This window comes from Leptodactylus fuscus, chromosome 2, assembly GCF_031893055.1.
Source record: "Leptodactylus fuscus isolate aLepFus1 chromosome 2, aLepFus1.hap2, whole genome shotgun sequence".
NCBI lineage: Eukaryota > Metazoa > Chordata > Amphibia > Anura > Leptodactylidae > Leptodactylus > Leptodactylus fuscus.
In genome coordinates, this window is record NC_134266.1 from 211,376,099 (window position 1) to 211,395,496 (window position 19,398).

Here is a 19,398-nt window from a genome sequence, read left to right on the forward strand (position 1 = left end):
TTGAATGGGTTTGAAAGATGTCCGGCCATGAGCGCCGGTGAACATTTTATGCTCTCCGCCGCGAAATTGTTTTTTTTTAAACCGGACACAGAGTCGGATATGCAGTACTCTGTGTCCGGTTTTAAAAAAAAAACGTTTTCGCGGCAGAGAGCATAAAACGCTCAGCGGCGCTCACGGCCGGACCCAGTCTGACAGGTTTCCGTCTCTGCATGAAAATGGAGTTCGGGCGCTAGTGTGAACCCAACGTAACACATTGAAATCAACGGGAGGCTTTTTAACCCATTGATTTCAATGTATTACGCACGTTAAACAGAACCCTTTGAAGTCAATGGGATTTTATTTTTCGGCGCTGCTCCTTACACGAGTTATCATGCAAGAATCAGCGAAGCGTTACATCGTGTGAATGCACCCCAACAGTACAATAAAAGCCATGAAGACAGGGCAAAAAGGCAGTCGGAGCAGGACCCAGGTGGATCGAACCCGTCTCAAATAGACAGTCTGCTAGAGTTACAAAATATTGTAAGCGATAATAGATGCAGTCGCGTTTGGCCTCTGGACTTCCCTCCCAACTGCACAACAGGAGTCGGTAGGAAAAACTATATGCATGTAATAAGCAACAATGATTGGAGAGCAAAAGAGGAAAAAGAAAAGAATAAAAAAAAAAAACGTGGAGAGGGTAAAAATGTAAAGGGAGAGTAGAAAAGAAGGGGGGCTAGGTTGTCCCAGAGCCTGGTGCAAACCCCAACCATTAAAGGGGGTTCTTGGTAAGACCCAGCAACTCCCTGTACCTTGATGAGGAGACAAAGGCGATTCAGTAGTGCTATATCCTCTCAAAGTGAGCTGCACGCTCAGGGGAGATGTGGAGAAGATTCTCCACATGATAGATCTGATTCACTCTCTCAGACCATTGTGGAATCGTCAGAGGCCCATATAAAGTGACACATGCTCAGAAAGGCTCAGAGGATCTCCATCTCACAGGAATAAAGGCTTTTGTTGTATTTAGGAGGTGTCTAAGGAGTGTTTGTACCTGTCAAAGAAAATGTTGTGGTGATGAAGGAGTATCCAAGCGGGATTGTCAGTCAGGTACTAATCCATGATGTTTTGGATAATCGTCTGCACTTCAGTCCAGAACCGCCTGAGCCCGGAGTGGCCCCAGAAAACATGTAGCAGAGTCTAAGGAGAGAGTGTTCATAGTGTCTGTTAATGCTACACTAAATACAGATATGGCTGTGCTATTATTATTTAGGAACCTAAGGGAACACCGCAGCACATTGTGCCAAATGACCAGCTCAGCCCTGCTACATTGATGTGCTCATACCTGATAGCACTGCAGGAAGGTCTAGTGTGCGCTGTTTCTTCTGTGATCTCTGATGGCTTGAAATACCCCAGAAAATGGGGCATAATAATTTACAGTGGGGCCCCATGGCAAAATCTGGGGAGGGGTCCCTTAGCTATTTCTACTCCCATCAGGGAATAGGGGTGTAATAGATATTATACATAAACTGCTGGTTTTGTCTGGAACTTTCTATTCTCTTTCTGTTCATTGTAGTTTTTGCCATTTCCTTTTCAATCTTTCCCTCCCCTTTGACATGTTCCATTATCACTTCACTGGTTCTGATCGGGTCTTCTAGATAAATGGCCCCTATCCCCACTCCTCAAGAAGTTCTGTAATTGCATGGATAGACAGTATGTCATGGAAATACTGCCCATAGAGTCATGGAAGAGAACTGCCTGAGAATTCTCACCTTGATTCATCATCTATGCATCAAATCTCCGGGATAGGAGATAAGTGTCAGACTGCTGGTGTTCCACCACTACAACCATAAAAATGAGTGTCCCGTGTCCTCTCTAGTCAGAATCCCTTCCATTCTGCAAGTACTAAAAATTGCGGCGATTTCACAATGTGATACCCCAGCCTAAGAGAGATTTTTTAAATATCTTATTGGTCAGGGGCTAAGGTCTAGTTCCTCTACTATACAGTGCAAGGAGCTGAAGCAGGCGCCATTAGGGTTAGTTTACATGTGAATACTGTGTGGCGTAATTTGGTTCAGAAAAAAAAAAACACTTCAGGAATTAGGAAGCCGTTTTTGAACACTGAGGTGTTTTTTGGAGCGCTTTTTGGTAAAACCGCCTCAAAAAACGCCAGGCGGTTCTCCCCTCCGGGACAGTGAATGGACCTTAAAAAACTGCGCCAAAAACCGCATTGCGGTTTCTGCCTCCCATTCACTAGTATTGACTTCCTGAGGCAGAATCCGCCTCAAGAAAGGTCATGACGCTTCCTTTTTCTGCTAGCGGCAAAAAACTGCTAACAGAAAAACTAACGCTAGCTGTCTACATAGATCACCATTGTGAGGGGGCGGATTATGACGTGGATTCCACGCCATAATCCTCCCCCTCTGTGCCCTTGTGAACGAGCTCAGTTCCTATTGATGTCTATGAGCTGCAGTAATGGTTCCCCAGCACTATAGAGGGCCTGGAGCATCTGCTTCTGATACCATGCACTGTATCTTGGCCCCCCACAATCAATTATGTATGGCCTACATTTAGGAGTTTACACCCCCTAGTATCCTGGATGGCTGTCTACATTTCCAACCCCTTATCCCAGCTCTGCTTATAAACAATGGTCAGTTTCCTGAGGGGAGCAACTTATATAACTTTTATTGATTGTGTCACAAATCTCAGTAAGGGCTCATTCACACTACGTATACGGCAGCTCATGCCGAGCCGTACACGCAGCTCTTCCCATTCACTTCAATGGGAGCGCTCGTAGTGAAAAAAGCAGTCCATTCATTTCTATGGGGAGCGCTCGTATGCCGGCTCCCATAGAAATGAATGGAACTGCTTTATACGCCGCTTATTCTGAACGTGTTTTACGTTCAGAATAAGCTGCCGTATACGTAGTGTGAATGAGCCCTAAAAGGGATAAAATGGGCTCATAAATCAATATTGTATAGAATTATATTTCACAAAGCAAATTGTGGAGCAAATCCCACCAAATTTCACCCCATGGTGCATGCTTGATAATATATTGGCCATTTCTCACCGCATTGTATTTAGTGTAACCATTACACGTTGTTTGGTCTCCCATGTAATGTATTTGTACAGTTGTCATACATGTCACAGAACACATCTTACATAAATATGGCAGATGTTTGTGCCACATTTACATTACTATGAATTAAAATGAAATCCATTACAATGTATTAGAACATATCAGTCCATGTATAATGTATAATATAAGTCAATGGCTGACCTGTATTAGTCAGTTACTGATCACCTGACCAGTGCCAGCCGTGCGGCCAGTCTGATGTATGTGCATGAACGGTGACTGGAAGGTGACAGTGACAGTTGGATTTGATTGGCGACGTTGGAGGATCGACTGACTATTTCAAAAGCGTTTTCATGGATTTGGAGGAAGCGGCGATTGTTTTGAGGAGAAGAAGAGTGAAGAGAAGAAGACCTACCTCTGTTTCATCGGCTGATGTACAGAGCGTCATGGATAAAGCACCCAAAAAACGGCGTGCTGTCCTGTCCTCATCGGCTGATGAGCAGGACATGAAGGATGAAGAAAAGGACTTCATCATCAGGAAGGAAGGAAAGAAGAAGCGATGTACCGTCCTGACCCTACTGGATGAAGATACGAAGACATCTAAGAAGAGGAAAAGAACCGTCCCACCCAGCTCCTCCAAGATGTCTTCTACCATTCAGGATGAGAAGGAAGATGTGACTACCCACCGGAAATGTGCCAAGAAGAGAAGATTTATCAAGACCTCTTCAACTGAAGCACAGAAGGCCGGTGAAGATATCCAGAAGCCCCAAGACCGGCCCGAAGACCAGAGAGTCTCAGGTAGGTGCATACATACATACATATATATATATGCATACATACATACATACAATTTATTTATAGGGCTATTTTCGTAGTATCAGGTTAGCACCTCTCCAGTTCTATTGCACTGAGACAACCAGAAGTAAGAATATTCTAGATTTACACTTCACCTTTACAGCTGTACTATGACTAGGGGGTAAGGAGGAAGAGTGCTAGTGGGGCATGTACCCTGGGTGCTAAGTTAGCTGGCGGCAGTAACATGGCATTCTGCCTTGGTCAGGGTATTTAGATACTAGGGGTACTAGGGCATTCACCATGAAATAAAATCTATCATTTCCAAAACACAATAACAGAGCCAAGAAGGGCCCTATAATATGGTCCACAAACCAGTAAAGTGATGCAGAGATGATCATCTTCTTATGGGCATGCAAATTATCTGACAAGTGCATAATGGTTTGGAGACATTTTACACTGGACCGACTCCATTTATAGGGGTTTCCTGGACTAAAACATTTTATAATCTGTGATACATAATGAACTGCCTTTTGGGCCTATTTGCTAGTTTGATGCAATTTTGTGGTGGTTTTAGGTGCATGTTCACATGACAAGTTATTTATTGATGTTACTCCATGTATATTTATGTTTTTTATGCTATTTATGACTGTTTTAATTGATTGAAGTTTTGCGTTACCTGTGTATAGATTCTAAGCGCCTGTTCACACAAGGCATTGCATGCACATTTGTATGTTTATAATAAATGTTTTATTTGAAGTTTTCCCTTTCTGTGCATGCAGACTGTAGAGGACACTTGGTATTTGTTCACACAATGTGTCATGTACTCATGTCATTGTACGTATATCCATGCTGGTCACTTTGATGGAAATCCAGCAGTAAGTGCATGCAATATAGTGGAGGATACTAAGTGCCTGTTCACATGATGCATCACTCACTGATACTGACTGTATGGTTATACTTATAGTGACTGGTTTATATGACTGAAATTTCAGCTGTCTGCACATGCAACTAAATAGGAATGTTAGATGTCTGTTCACATAATGCTTTATTTCAATGACTCCATATTTTTTTGCCTACAATTTAAAGTGGTTATCCAGGTGTATGATACTGAGCCCCACTCCCTCTTCTCAGGAATTGCATTCATGTCCTTTGGTCACATGGCCATGCTGCAGCTCAGTCCCATTCAAATGAATGTGGCTCAGCTACTGCAGGAAAAATACGAAAAAACAACTAAAGGCAAACAAATTTTAGATGATAATCCAAAAAAATATATCGAGAACATGGACAATGGAATCATCATATGTAAAAGAATGATTTATTTGAAAATATTAAAAAACATTGATACAACACAATACAAAAGACATAAACATATACATATAAGGGGACCAATGCTACCTGTCAAAGAACATACGTGGTAGTTGAAAAAAATGTGTAAATATATGACAAAACAATAGTCCAGCAAAAAAGTATGGTGATAAATGCTAGCCTTTAGCAGAGAAATCAACATAAATGAGTGTTTATATGTAGTGAAGTCATAGTGACAGCTTTCATATGGGAGTTAGTATAGCAAGCTCTGCATAAGGACAAGTGTAAAAAATACTGTGGATGCTGGAAAACAGTGAAGTAAATGAAGTCAGATCATGAGGGATAGTACATACCATGATAAGAACACGATATGTACTATCCCTCATGATCTGACTTCATTTACTTCACTGTTTTCCAGCATCCACAGTATTTTTTACACTTGTCCTTATGCAGAGCTTGCTATACTAACTCCCATATGAAAGCTATCACTATGACTTCACTACATATAAACACTCACTTATGTTGATTTCTCTGCTAAAGGCTAGCATTTATCACCATCAAACCCAAAGCAATCTCAATACTAGATAAAAAACAAAGATACCCGCAAAAACTCAAAGCACCAACTAAGTATCAATGTATAAATAACACAAAAAAAATTTTTGATTTTAAATCTAAATTTATTGTTACACAAATGTTTTTAATTGTAAAAAATATTGGTATCAGGAAAACACAAACACATAAAAACATTTAAAAACACACAACAAGAGTGGAGGTCCCACTGGACTGAGCAGCTCCAGCAGGTGTATAATCTGCTAGTGGTGTAGGGGATGAGAACAGCCACAATTAATGTGTGTATAGAGAGGCCCAGTATTTTATATATATATATAAATGTAAATAGGCTCCTATTGCCCACAATATCACAAGATCAGGGCACTTAATTGAAAAAATATCTGTAGCATTGCAAAGATCATAGCCACATCACCACTATATAGTAAGAGCATATAAGGTAACACAACCAATGTAAAGTTACACACACATGCCAGTATTACATAAGCCAACCTACATAGGAAAAAATGTGAAGCATATACATAAACCACTGCTCACCAGCTGCGACCTCCACTCTGAGCCCCGACGGACCGTTTCACCCCTGCTTCTTCAGGGGGCTACCTATCATTTATCACCATACTTTTTTGCTGGACTACATTTTTGTCATATACTTACACATTTTTTTCAACTACCACGTATGTTCTTTGACAGGTAGCATTGGTCCCCTTATATGTATATGTTTATGTCTTTTGTATTGTGTTGTATCAATGTTTTTTAATATTTTCAAATAAATCATTCTCAGCTACTGCAGGGTCACATATCAAATGGTTGTGATGTCACTGCCTGAAAAGAGGAACTGGAGCTCAATATCATATACCTGGACTTAATACGTTATATAGGTGAGGTAGCATTCATCTTAAAGGGGTTCCAGAACTAGGATAGTGATCTTCACTTCCTCTTCTCAGGCAATGACATCATGTCTGTTGGTCATACGACAATGCTGCAGCTGAGCTCTATTCTTTTGAATGGGACTGAGCTATAGCAGTAGTGTGTGCAATTTTGTGGTGGTTTTAGATGCGCGTTCCCATGACAAGTTATTTATTGATGCTACTCCATGTATATTTATGCTTATAATGACTGTTTTAATTCATTGAAATTTTGTGTTACCTGTGTATGGATTCTAAGTGGCTGTTCACACAAGGCATCGCATGCCGAGGACACTCGGTATTTGTTCACACAGTGCGTCATGTACTCATGTCATTGTACGTATATCCATGCTGTTCTGTTTTACTGAAATCCAGCTGTAAGTGCATGCAATATAGTGGAGGATACTAAGTGCCTGTTCACATGATGCATCACTCACTGATATTATTGACTGTATGGTTATGCTTATAGTGACTGGTTTATATGACTGAAATTTGAGCTGTCTGTACATGCAATTTAATAGGAATGTTAGATGTCTGTTCACATTTTAAAGTGGTTATCCAGGTGTATGATACTGAGCCCCACTTCCTCTTCTCGGGAATTGTCATCATGTCCTTTGGTCACATGGCCATGCTGCAGCTCAGTCCCATTCAAATGAATGTGGCTTAGTTGTTGCAGGGTCACGTATCAAATGGTTATGATGTCACTGCCTGAGAAGAGTAACTGGAGCTCAATATCATTGTTAGAGTTAAGTCCTCCATCTTTGTATTTTGTCAGCCATCTTGATACCTTTTTCATATAAAGTGTATGAGTATGTCTGTTTAAAGTTCAAGAGGCCATTTTTGGGTGGTTAAGGAATGCTGTGTAGATGAATCCTTATCTCTGTCTATCTCAAGGGTCTCATCTTTTGAAGATGCAGCTGACTATTTGTATATCTCTTATCTCTTTTACTCGATGTATACACTTAGAGTGTGTAGAGTGTATATACTTAGAGTTTATGTAGCCTATTCGTTATCTTCAAGGTTAGGATTGGCACCAGCATGTAATCTTCTCTATCTTGCCATGAAGTATTTTGAAACTTTCTGTGTTTAAGGACAAAGTCCATCCTAGTATGGAAAGCTATAATGAGATGCAAAATACATTGGGTCTTTAGCCAATAGTCATGTGCCAGGTTCTACAATGTTATGTCATTAGAATAGTCCAACCTACTTTTGTCTGTATTGTATTTAAACTACCTTTTTGCACTATTAAAATCAGAACTCTTTTGATACACTACCATCTTGTGTCTGAATCAGTTCTCCAGGCCTAGAAGAATGGCTGCAGTCCATCTAGGCCTGTTAATTAATTATTTAATTTGGAACCCTGCAACATACTCGTCCCCAACATCATATACCTGGACTTAATAAGTTGTATAGGTGAGGTAGCATTCATCTTAAAGGGGTTGTCTAGGACTAGGATAGTGATCTTCACTTCCTCTTCTCAGGCAATTACATCACGTCTGTTGGTTATACGACAATGCTGCAGCTGAGCTCTATTCATTTGAATGGGACTGAGCTACAGCATGAGTGCGATGTCACTTCCTGAAAAGATAAAGTGGAGCTCACTATCATAGGCCTGGACATCCCCTTCAAGGTGCATGTTACCCCACCCCTATAACTTATTAAGACAAATAAGTGTCTAAAAGGGGTTGTCCAGGACTAGGATACTGATCTCCATTTCCTCTTCTTAGGCAGTGGTATCATATCTGTTGGTCACATAACCATGCTACTGCTGATCCCTACTCATTTGAATGGGACTGAGCTGCAGCATCGATATGATGTCACTTTCTGAGATGAGGAGGTGAGCTCAATATCATAGGCCTAGAAACCCCTTTATGTTGCCAACAAAATTCTGGGAGACTTTAGCCCCTCCCTCTTACCCAACCATAAATCAACTGACAACACCTTTACACACCCAGGAATACCCACCAACTATGCCCCCTTGTGTCTGACCATGCCCATCTCCTAGGTGGATTGGCAGCTTTAGTTTAAACAACCCTCTTGTTAACCATGTTCACTTACAAGTCTCCTATGAATCAGTCATAGTCTCAATCATGACCCACCAGACACATCATGTGACCTCTGGTATCCAGTTAGTGCTGCCCAGGTATGTGACAGGTGAATAGTAATTTGAGGGGCAGAACATCCACAATATATCACTACAACACCTCACCATGTCTGTGGCCTAACAGCTCCACAATCTCCTCCAGGTCTCCTCTATGGATACTTTGCTTTTTTTTTTATTTCTAATAGTAAACTTTATTGACAAAATGACAATATCATCTAGTAACAGATGTCAGGTTTTTTTTTTTGTTAACTTTATTTAAAATATCACTTACACACAGTAATGTTATGTATGTAAATAAAACCCACAGTTGTTTGATAATAGGTAACAATACATGAGTCCCCCTTTGACAACAATAACAAAGGATTAAGTCCCGCCCTTCCTATTTCCGGTCGAAGATCTCTTTCCGGTTTTGAGAGTTTGCCATGTCTAGCAGGGGTATAGGCATACTGTTTCGTGGTTACGACGAGCCTGCTGCAGAACCTCATTTGCTAAATGCTATACAGTATATATATTCATTTGCCGAATGCTATATATATGTATAGCATTCGGCAAATGAACACTGATTCTGCAGCAGGCACGTCCTTGCTACGGGCAGGCAAGAGTTTTTCTCATTGGAATGAATAGTCCGATGTTAGACTCCGCCTCCTCAGACGAGCCTCTGGCAGAACCAGCGTTGATTGGCCAAATCACTGGCAACTGGCCAATCAACGCTGGTCTATTCATTTCAATGAGAAAAAGTCAACTGGTAACAGCATACTTACCTGCTCGTAGCAAGGACGAGCCTGCTACACAATCAGCCTTCATTTGCCGAATGCTATACACTGTATAGCATTCAGAAAATGAGGTTCTGCAGCAGGCTCGTCGTAACCCGAGGACCATACCCTGAAGTACATACCCAGCCCTGGTTAATTCACTAAGGAACAGGAAGTCTTCTTGCCACCCTTCCATTGCGCATGTGCCAACCGGAAGTTCGCAGGGGGACTCATGTATACTGCTTAATGAATGAGAAGAGTCACATAAAGATTTGCCTGTATGTATATGTGGCTGTGTGTGTGTGTGTGTGTGTGTGTGTGTGTGTGTGTACATGTGTGCATTTGTGTGTATTCGTATACGTGTCTCTATGTATAATTGTGTATATGTATATAGCTGTGTGTATAGGTGTATCTGCTTTCCATAGGAGAGAGCATAAACTGTTGATCACTGCAGTCAGAAACCCCCCCCCCCCCATGCTAAAAAAGGGGGTTGTTTCACTCCCATCGAGCATATAGCATTACATGCAGACTCACCCACACTCCATTCATTTCAGTAGGGATTCCGGAAATACAGCACTTAGCCATCACCAGCACTCTTTTTTCAAATGACTTCCTTCACTGTTATTCTCGATGGATTTAACCCCCTTGTTCTAAAAACGGACTAGGTAGCTGCTATGGGGCATGTGTTTGACACATGGCACAGGCCACCTTCTCCAGCTTCCCAACAGAATGAAATTGTTTTCCTTTAGCCACCAGGAGAGGGAGCTCACGGCACAGAAATTTTACACTTTCTATAGAGCTCTATGACAGCTGTATTAAATCCTATAGACTGAGCTCCCTCTAGTGGTGGCTTCAGGTATACAGTGCTTTTTTCAGTGATGAAGTGAATTTTCCAAGCTAAAAATGGTGTTGTGGTATAAGGAGGGAGGACAGCGTTGTGGTACATGGAGGGAGGACAGTGGTGTAGTATATGGAGGGAGCACTATGGTGTGGTACAGAGAGGGAAGACAGTGGTGTAATACATGGAATGAGGACTGTGGTGTCGTACATGTTGGGAGGACAGCGGTGTGGTACATGGAAGGAGGACAGTGATATAGTAGAAAGAGAAAAGTGAGTAGTGTGGTACAAGGAGGGAAGGCAGTGGTGTGGTACATGGAGGGAGGACAGCGATTTGGTTCATGGAGGGAGGACTATGGTGTGGTACATGGAAAGAAGAAAGTGGTGTGGTACACAGAGGGAGGATAGCGATGTGGTACATGGAGGGGGGGGCAGCGGTGTGGTACATGGAGGGAGGACAGTGGTGTAGTACATGGAGGTAGGATAATGCGCATGGAGAGTAAAATAGTGCCATACCTTTGATCAAGCTAATACTCCCTTATAGTACAATAATGTCCTTACCTCCAGGATTTGAGGACACAGATACAGTTAAAAATGACATTTGTCTGGTTATGTGGAGTTGTAGGTCAAAAGACTGGAGGTTCAAATGCCCATGGGCCCATCTGCATTAACAGTTTAGTATTGTCAATGTAACAGAGTGCTTCTCTGTATAATCCCCAGGTTTTGATATCAAAATAAGATGGTTCCACTAATATTATTAACAGAGATATAAATAGAGAATGTCTATTGCCATGTTTTAATTGTCTTCTTATTTTTCCTATTATTCTCCCCTCTAACAGAGGACAGCGGCGTCCGGCCAACCTGCTCTAGAAGTGCAATCTCCGGTAACATCAGAGACAGATTGATATTCCACCATATACTCGGGCAAGGAAGTTTTGGAAAAGTCGTTCTGGCTGAGGATGCTTCGAACCAACACATGTATGCTGTGAAGATCATCAGCAAAAGATCCCTCCTGTCTTCTAGCAACGAGGAGGATTTGTGGGTTGAACATAGAGTCCTACGGCTGGCAGCTGGGAGCCCCTTCCTCATCCATCCGGCCTTTGCATTTCAGACGAAGATGCTTATTCTACTAGGCCTGGAGTATATGAGCTGCGGAGACTTCGATCAACTCCTGCAGTTGAAGGGGCGGCTTGACATCCCCAGTGCAAGATTCTATGCTGCCGAGCTCGTCTGTGGAATCCAATTTCTACATCACAAAGGCGTCATCCACAGAGACCTCAAGCCTGAGAACATCTTGGTGGCTGAGTCGGGCCACATAAAGATCACAGATTTCGGTCTCGCATTGGAGAACATGTTTGAAGACTGCACAGCCACCGAACTTGCTGGAACTGAAGGCTTCATCGCTCCTGAGATGCTCGCAGAGGAGAAATATGGCGCCGGAGTGGACTGGTATTCATTTGGCATCATCCTAAATATGATGCTTACCAGTGAGTGTACGTACCATCCCACACAGTACACCTCAATGCCCTCCGGCGCTGAAGACATCATTACACAGGTCAGTATGCCACCACTGTATTATGCACAAATATCATCACACTGGTCATCATACCATCATTGTATTAATAATGAGATTGTATTTTTTGTGTGTGTGCAAGATATTTGTAGATATTCATAATATTATTTCTCATTTTCAGCTCCTCCTGAAAGATCCTTCAAGGCGCTTAGGAGTGAATGGCAACATCCGAAGCCATCAGTTCTTCGAGGATATTCATTGGACCTCTGTGGAAGCGCTCCGGATGCCCCCACCATACATCCCAGAGCCAACAGTACCTCGTGGCGATGCCAAAATCTTCAACTTGGCCAAAATGGAGAAAGCAGAGGCTAAGAAAAGACGAATACCAGCAAAAGATCAAGCCAAATTCAGAGGATTCTCATTCATCACCTGATGAATCCTCTGCAAGACACCGGCTCTAGTGTCACCAGAGCAAATTTCCCCTGAGCTCCTGGCAGAAGACGGACACACAGACCAAAGACAGGAATCTTCTTCAAAAATACCGAAGACTGGCACTGGACTGAAGAGAATCATCTTCAAGGAAGAGGACACAGCTAAGGAAGACACCACTGGACATCGCTAATGGACCCAGCTAGTAGAAGATCTGCACAGCTGACGGTGGTAAGTAGGAGCACCAAAACATCGGTGCTCCTGTTTAATCATGGGCATGTGTACTACACCGGTAAGTGGATTTCCTCAAATTTATGATAGCGCCTTATGATGCTGTCATGAGTTGGAAGAAGTCAGATGATCACATGCCTATGGTATTTTTAATACTGTATACAGAGTTATACTCTCTATATAGTCATTAAAGAAAAAATCTTGCCGGTATTAGGATTTCCTCTTGTCCATTACAGAACTGTCATGGGTGAGAGGAAAAGGTGCGAGTTGGCCGGCTATTAAGGGGTGGAGGAGGCCGGATTTTTTATTATTTTTTTTAATAACTGACATTTAATTCTTGGCGGTGCAGTAACAGCAAAACCCCAGCCAGGAATTAATGGTTGTCATACTTACACGAAAGTGACTGGTCACTGGTGCCCAGGAACTGGATTTGGCTATCATTGCATCTGGTTACAGTGTCACCACCCAATAGAATCTCACTAAAGCTGAGGCACCACATTGCAAAAATGCAGCTTTTTTTTTTTTGTTGCAGATTTAGCTGCGTTTTTTTTTTTCCATCAAAGCCAAGAATGGCTACAAAAGGGAATGGGAAATATATAGGAAGCTTCTTATATGTCTCCCTTCTGATCAATCCACTCCTGGCTTAGGCTCGAAAAACACAGCAAAATCTGCAACGAAAAAAGCTGTTTCTACATTGTGGGCCTTTAGCCTAAGGCTGAGGCCCCCACATTGTGGAAACACAGCGTTTTTTGTTGCATATTTTGCTGCATTTTTCTGAGCTTAAGTCAGGAGTACATTGAGCAGAAGGTAGACGTATAAGAAGCTTCCTATATATTTCCCATTCCTTCTGTAGCCATTTTTAGCTTTGGTTGAAATAAACCTCATCAAAATGAATTGACAGGGCCATAAATACAGACAGATATAAGGTATGTATAGGACAGATATAGGACCTGCTCCATAATTTTCAGCTCTTCAATTTGGCCCAGATACACAACCACAAAAAAATGGCTGTATATATGGGTCAATTGAAATGTATAGGTCTGTACTTTTATCCACAGTTGATGTGCATTACAGGTTAGCAACTCCATGTGCCTCATATTAATAGCAGTTAACCCCATCATGTCCCTCACATTAACCCATGTGCTTTACAGATGGGATACTGATATGTGAGACATATGGAGGTGATAATTAAGTAAATATCTTAATAGGTCGTTTATTAGTACCTCCATATGTCTCACATATCAGTAACCCTTATGTGAGCCACACAGGGATTAATGTGAGGGACATGATGGAGTTAATTGCTATTAATGTGAGGCATATGGAGTTACTAAAACTAAATTAATAACCCCAAATGCCTGACATTAATAAGAATAGTTAGTAACCCCAGCATGTACCTGTTGTTGTTTTAACCATTGTTTCCGTAGGAATAATTGACATGCTCCAATTTACAAAAACAAGGTGGTTTCTGTCCGCATCAGATATATTTATTCTACAGGGGGCCCCGGGCCTAAAGTTATTTCTCTCCAATTTTACAAAAGTTACATTCATAACAAGGATATATTGTTTCTCACTGTATTGTACTCTGTAACAGTGGTGACAGCTGAATACACTTGTGGAAGTGGTAGACTCCCTTTAATGAATAACACCAGTTGAACGCTTAGGGTATGTTAACACAGCAAAAACCAAATTCCATCGCGTGAATTCTGCACGGCTAGCCACGACGGGATGCCGATGCCTTGCACCAGCATTCAGTCGCAGCATTCCGCTCATGATTAGGCCCGCTAGCGGAAACAAAACGCTAGCAGGGGGAAAAAAAACGTGCGGCTCCCATTCAAGTGAATGGGAGCCTTTTTTTGCAGGTGGATTTTGAGTTGGATTCCACGTAAAATCTGCCTGCAAAAAAACTCCGTGTGAAGAAGCCCTTTTGGTGCATTCACACGGAGGAAAATGGTGCTGAATTTGGTGTGGAATCCGCATCAGATTCAGCGCTGAAAAAAAAAGCCTTCCATTGACTTCAATGGGTTCCCTTTTCTGCTAGGAACCCATTGAAATCAATGGGAGGCTTTTTTTTTCAGCGCTGAATCTGATGCGGATTCCACACCAAATTCAGCACCATTTCCCTCCATGTGAATGCACCCTTACTGTACAGGGCATTTACCTGAAAAATTGTTATCACAAAGTCAGGTTCTGGTATAAATCTCACTACTCATTCATACTACAGAAAAGAGGTTAACTAAGTACACTAGGTCCTGTATTAAAGTGTTCAGAGCAAAACCTCATGTAAACGTCTTTGTGGAACTTGCTAGTTCTCACCTCTGAAAGTCACACGCCATTTCACTAATTCGCGGGTGTGACTTTCGTCATTAGGGACTTGTATAGGATATCCTATTAATATTATAAAGGTGAAAGTTTGTGAGTTTGGATGTTTGTGGGTTTGTGTGTTTGGATGTTTGTTCCTCAATCACGCAAAACCCACTCCACCGATTTGGCTGAAATTTTCTAGTTACTACATTTGATTGTGCAATAGGCTACTTTTCGTCACAATAGCGCACATACGTTTTTCCCAGGATCCCCACAAAACCCAAACTCACATCACTATCTCTGCAATCTCACACACTTTGGACCATAGCAAGCCACAAAATTCATATTGCCCTCTACAGCAGAGGTCAGCAACCCCTGGCACACGTGCCAAGAGTGGCACTCCTGCCATATTTCACTGGCACACCAGCAGCACAGGACCTGCAAGAGTTAAATGAAGTCCGAGGTCCCTTCAGTGCTCTGCTAGAGCTGAGGCATAAGGACACTCCCCTTTGAGAGGGGTGCAGGAAACCCAGGGGGTGGAGCTTAATCGCTCAGGTCTGTGCCTGCTATAGTGGTCTGCATCCTGCAAAAATTCCCTGAGGAGGAGAGGAAGCTGCTAGCAAAGTGAAACTGAAAAACACACAGGTACATAGGATTACTGTTCTCATTAAAGGGATTCTACCACTAAAACACATTTTTTTCTAGTTAACACGTTGGAATAGCCTTTAAAAAGGCTATTCGTCTCCTACCTTTGGAAGTGCTCTCCGCCGCGCCGTTCATTCAAAATACCGGTTTGTACCGGTATGCTAATTAGTTCTCTTGCAGCGATGGGGGTGTCCCCATTGCAGCTCGAAAACCGACCGCAGCGCCGCCTCTATGGTCTTTGGTATCCTCCCCTTCCTTCTTCAGCGTCCTGTCGGATGCCTGCGCAGTACGCTCTGTTCGGCGAAGATTGCCGAACGTACTGCGCATGCGCGAAATTGCGGTGCCCGCACTATGGCTGGGACCGCAATTTCGCGCATGCGCAGTACGTTCGGCAATCTTCGCCGAACAGAGCGTACTGCGCAGGCGTCCGACAGGACACTGAAGAAGGAAGAGGAGGATACCAAAGACCATAGAGGCGGCGCTGCGGTCGGTTTTCGAGATGCAATGGGGACGACCCCATCGCTGCTCCTGCGATGGGGACGCCCCCATCGCTGCGAGAGAACTAATTAGCATACCGGTACAAACCGGTATTTTGAACGAACGGCGCGGCGGAGAGCACTTCCAAAGGTAGGAGACGAATAGCTTTTTTAAAGGCTATTCCGACATGTTAACTAGAAAAAAATGTGTTTTAGTGGTAAAATCCCTTTAATGTCAGGCATTTGGGGTTATTAGTTTAGTCTTAGTAACTCCATGTGCCTCACATTAATAGGAATAAACCCCATCATGTCCCTCATATTAACCCCTGTGTGCCTCATATTAATAGGAATAGACCCCATCATGTCCCTCATATTAACCCCTGTGTGCCTCATATTAATATGAATAAACCCCATCATGTCCCTCATATTAACCCCTGTGTGCCTCATATTAATAGAAATAGACCCCATCATGTCCCTCATATTAACCCCTGTGTGCCTCACATTAATAGGAATAAACCCCATCATGTCCCTCATATTAACCCCTGTGTGCCTCATATTAATAGGAATAGACCCCATCATGTCCCTCATATTAACCCCTGTGGGCCCCAGTTACTAATATGTGAGACATATGGAGGTACTAATAAAAGACCTCAGTAATGAAGATATTTAATTATTACCTCCAAGTCTCTCACATATCAGTAACTCTTACACAAGGGTTAATGTGAGGGACATGATGGGGTTAATTGCTATTAATAAGAGACGCATGGAGTTACTAAACTGTCATGCACAGGGACAGACTTTATGTTGCTTGCTCAAGAGTATCCTGTGCCCAAAACTTACATGTACTGGCGGAAAATAACAAATCATACAATGTCGTATATCGAAGTATATTCACTTGAAATACCTCTGTCCCAAAGACACTATGTACAGTTTCTCAGAACACCGTATAGCAGCTGAAATACAAATTAACTTCAACACAAAAGTCTCATGTATTCTCTGAATTTCAGCAAAAACAAGATACAAAGTTACATTTCATATCCCATACCTTATACACGGTACGAAAACCTTACCCGCGCCTGTATATACCCACTTCTACAATCACCGCAGACGAAGTCGCGGGTACCAGCTAGTGAGTCATATTTTTAAGTGTGAGTACAACTCCGAGCTTGGCACCTAAGCCTTTGCAGTGTCTGAAATGTTGTACAGTCCATTCAATTCTCAGAAGCAGAATAAGAAAAGCAATATTATATGTCACTGCATATGATGACATAATGTATCGAAGAGTTTTACAAATCATCAAAAATTGTGACCATATAAAAGCTCATCAGTCAAATGGTTTTACACAATGCATAGTTTGCTGGTACATTATTTTTTTTATATAGAAGAGGATAGGGAGCCTCATAACACTGATCATGTTAGTATTGTAAGTGTACAGTATAATGTTACCGGAACACCTTGCAGAGCATTTTTGTATGGTTAGTTTCTTGTTGGTCTTCCAGTACGTAACGTGAAGCTGCTCCATCTCTATCTTCAGTATAATGCTTGTTATAATGCTTGATCTCAAATAAACAATAGATTGATTAGAAAGACATGAAACAACTTATCAGGATGCCCGTACACACTATGGCAGTATGAGGTTACCACTAATCCCATATACCAGGGCAGTCTGACAGTTCACAGCAATCACATACAGTCGGGTTTGCCAGTGTATCCAGTGGATACTTTCACTGTAGTTTGTTTCTCTTCTGTTGTCATTTTTCTGATATTGGCATATTATATAATTTAGGTAGTCTCCTTTATTATAAGTGCAACAATGTTTTACTTTGATTCCACAGTAACCTCATTATCCCCTACTTGCTAAATGACAAATATATTCATCATGAGGAATGGCAGTAGATGCTCCATGACAAATATATATTCTTCAATGGTGATCTTACAGACACTGTCAGTGTATCTGCACAATCCCCATCAGGAGTCCATCTGACATAGCCAGGTCCCTGCTGAAAGTGTCAGGGATGGATAACTCTGATAGTCAATAATGTCTATGGCATGTAAGGGGGGATTCACACGGAGTAAAGTGGCACTGATTCTGCCATGATAACTCGCGGCAAAATCAGCACTGATAAAAAGACGCCCATTGACTTCAATGGGTTCCGTTTAACGCTTTTTAACCCATTGATTTCAATGTGTTCCGCGCGTTAAATATAACCCATTGAAGGCAATAGGAGTCTTTTTATCAGCACTGATTTTGCCACGAGTTATCGTGGCAGAATCAGCGCCACTTTACTCCGTGTGAATGCCCCCTAAAGATGTTAGACAAAGGCAATGCTAACCTGCTGTTAGCATTGGGGATCACTGTATACACCTTACGTGTTTCCAAGTTATGATTGCTATAACTGTACATCAGAGGTGAGTAATTCTATCTGTCTAGTATTCATTCTGTCTATCTAAGAAGAGCTGTAACTGTTCATCAGAGGCCGCAGATTAGTGCTGAGAGGGGAGCAGGGGCATTACAGCTCTTCTTAGATAGATAGAATGAATATTAGACAGATAGAAGTACTTCCCTCTTATGAACAGTTATAGCAATAATAACTTGGAAATGCGTAAGGTATATACAGCGGCCCCAATGCTAAAAGCAGGTCTCTCTTTTACACTATAGAGAGATCTGTTTAATATAGTGTGAGGACCAGCAACTATTTTTCAGTGCCTTTACTGATACTATGTTTGGGTTAGGTGATTGATACGAATGCACTAAAAGCTGATCTGTGACTATATCTGGTGCAGGGTTAGCTTTTGTATAGGTTTTTAGACACACTCAAATGTGGCAGGGGGTTAACAGTGACCACAGTGTTGTTCTAAAATAATTTTTGTTGTGTAGCCCCCCCTTTCAACTTTGGCTTTCACTAGAGACTCCTAGGACATTATAGTTATATCAAATTATTGATTTTAACGCCTGCAAGCCACTAGGAGATCTACTAGGGGTGAGGGGGTTAATGACATATCGACCACACCTAATCTTGTCTCAAGCTCACTGCTATTGAATTTAGGCAGGACCCGCTTACCATCAATCAGTAATCTGCAGTGTTTTTTGTTTAGGTGTGGACAGTGCCTTAAAGGAGTATTCCCACATCACATACTCACCAGTCTTCACTGCTGTAAAATCTTCTTTCTTCCTGGTTTCTTGCATCATTTGGTGGGCGGGGTTTCACATGCTACCTGTCGTTTAGCTCCGCCCCCAAATTAGCATGTAGCTCCGTCCACCCATATTGGACTATGAAGTACAGGCAGCAGCAACTCCATTCTGTGTTACATACAGAGACTGCCTGTCTCTGCCATAATGAACACAAATTGAATTAGCTAGCCTGATAACTGGGAGAACAGAAGAAATGAAAGCAGCTCCTTTCCCCTATCTGAGAGCAGGACCTAGGTCACGTGGTGTAGACACAGGAATAGCTAGAAACACAGGCTCGCTCCCGTGCACTTAGCCCC